The sequence below is a fragment of the Rhinoderma darwinii genome, chromosome 5 (genome assembly GCF_050947455.1).
Source record: "Rhinoderma darwinii isolate aRhiDar2 chromosome 5, aRhiDar2.hap1, whole genome shotgun sequence".
Lineage (NCBI taxonomy): Eukaryota > Metazoa > Chordata > Amphibia > Anura > Rhinodermatidae > Rhinoderma > Rhinoderma darwinii.
Genome location: NC_134691.1, coordinates 229465726 through 229468289, shown reverse-complemented (window position 1 = coordinate 229468289; position 2564 = coordinate 229465726). Strand labels below are relative to the sequence as shown.

General features: G+C 41.5%; 1 non-coding gene across 1 annotated transcript; it reads left to right on the top strand.

Moving 5' to 3' along the window:
• Positions 1 to 1160: 1160 nt before the first annotated feature.
• Positions 1161 to 1346, top strand: LOC142653723 (U2 spliceosomal RNA). Its single transcript, XR_012848640.1, has one exon. It is a non-coding gene; the product is annotated as a U2 spliceosomal RNA (small nuclear RNA).
• The last annotated feature ends 1218 nt before the right edge of the window (positions 1347 to 2564 follow it).

Below are 2564 nucleotides of genomic sequence, written 5' to 3'. Positions count from 1 at the left end.
TTAATTACAAAAATGGTGATTTTACCTATTTTATTATATTTAAGTATGGTATTCCCTCCCCCTGAGATTTTATTGAAAAAAATAATTAAAGCATGTTTCACATTTTTTTGGAACTCCAGGATGGAAAAGCTCAGGAGAGAGAAGGTAATATTACCCAAACCAATGGGGGGGAAGATTTCCCCGATATAAAAGCATTCCTTTTAATAAAATTTTTTACTTTATGTCTTAATGCAGTTTTTAAGGAACATTACTGGTCATATTTTATACGTTTTAACACAGGTTATTTTATGAGGAGGAACGGTTGGTTCTCCACGGTTTTAAGCTCCCCGTATGCTTTTAACCTTTCTGGCCAGTATAAGATTTTAGAAAAAATTGTAAACCTTTTTAACTTAAAAGACAAAAATATTAACGAAGTAAAAAATAGTAAAGGAATTTTAAAAAAGATAAAAGAAAATGTTTTAGTAGCTCCCATCAGTAATTTTAATGAACAAAAATGTAAAGAAATATGGAAGATGGTGAGCGCTAAATATCTTTTTAACCCACAGAAAGATCTGGCCTGGAGCTGTGCCCACGAGTGTCTTCCATGCCGGGCATTCCAGCATCGAAGGGGACTGACCAACTCGGCTGCGTGTCCAAGGGGAGGATGTAGAGATGACGAGACAGTCTACCACCTATTCTGGGAATGTTTTTACGCGAAATTGATATGGACAAGAATCCTCCCCTTGGTACAGAAGATTACAGGACTTCGGAGATACACAAGTGATGGCGTTTTATATGGATGCCTGGAATGCCCAACACAGACTCGAAAAATGATGGCATGGAAGATCACCAACTGCGTAAAAGCAGCTCTGTGGGCGGCCAGAAACATTTTATTATTTAAGCGTGAAGTTTTAGCTGTGGAAGATGTTTTAGCCATTTGTCTTAATGAAATGTACAAATATTTTCTTTTAGATAAAAAACTCTCTCCTGTTTTATGTAGAAAATGGTTTTTAAGTGAATGGAGTTCCATAATATGATGCCACCAAGTGCCCTTTTATAAATTGTTTTTATTTGACAATTTGTATTTATCTGTATTAAAAAACCATGATTGTAAATTTATGTAAATTTTTGTTGAAATGTATTGATTTATTGTAAATTTGTTCAAAATTTTAAATAAACGGTTACCTCCTTTGTTGGGGTAGTCAACTCAAAAATCTGTTCTTATCAGTTTAATATCTGATACGTCCCCTATCTGGGGACCATATATTAAATGGATTTTTAGAACAGGGAGATGGAAATAGAGCTTGCTCTGTCCACTCCACGCATTGACCTGGTATTGCAGTATTTCCAGGACCGGTGCACCCTTTCCTTATGTGTTGAGTAAAATCAGATTCCAAAAGTGTTTTTTCTCTTTGCCATTGTTTCTGTCTTTCTGAAGGGATCTCCCCTTTTAATCCCATTATTTCAACACCTGTTGGACAATGCATTTGTACAGTCATGTGTGATAATGAGTTCATTGATTAAATGCAATTAATGAATAGATTGCCACCTCTTGTTTTGTGTCGTCTGTGTTTCTGTGTTTCTGGCATTTCACATTGGAACAGCTCATTCACCTTCCTTGTCTTCTCTCCGCCCTCCCTCCTAGGTAGGTTAAAGAGCTGCACCTGAGCCAGCCACTGATTGATGCAGCACCACAGTCAAATAGTGGAGTGGAGTAGGGGAACAGCAAACAGCCAATAAAGCAGCCCGCCCGCTCCCCTGCCCGCCACAATGGACCTACCTGTGTACACTAGATGGATGTGATGGAATGTACTGTCGTCCCTACATTTCAAGAAGAAGTAAGAATTGCAGTTGCAACAAAGCCTTGCTTGCCTACAAAGACAGCAGCAATTTGGATTTGTTACTTTGTTACCTGGAAGAATAACAAACTGTGCAAGGATGGAGGTTGTAGGAGCAAGGAGAAGTTGTCTGTAAAGTTGGTGGATGCTTATTTTCCATTTTGCAGTCCCTTGTCTCCCTCTTGTGGCCTCCTGGAGGCAACTAGCTGTGCAAAAAAAGACAGCCTGGCGGCCGGCTGTTGCAGTGTTGCCCTCTCAGGCAACACTGAGTGACTGACTGAGCCGCACCGTCTTATATAAAGTTCAGACGGAACTTTGCACGTGTCATAGTGGAGCCCTCAGGATTCCAGAGCCAGCTTTCTGACATCATAATGGGGCCTCAGAGATAAAAGCCTGGGCCCAGGCAGTGTTGGTCAGTGCTGCTCAGCAGGCAGCACCCGACTGGATTACAGCTGATACAAGGTGTGAAGGAACAAGGGGTGGCTGTGGGCATGCACTGGCTGCCGCTGCCAGTGTTTATCTGCATGGCAGCAGGGCATTTGGGCGTTGCCAGGAAGGCGTTTTTATGTAGATTCCTCCTCTTTCAGCACTGCATTGTGGTGCAAGCAAAAGAAGCAAATCCTGTGTAGCTTCCTCTCCGGCCTTTATTCACCTCCCGCTTAGTAGCTGTAAATGTGTGTGAGCCTGCAGGGCCCCATGGAATTGCCTAGGAGTAGGCTGAATCGCTGCAAGGGGTGAACAGCAGTA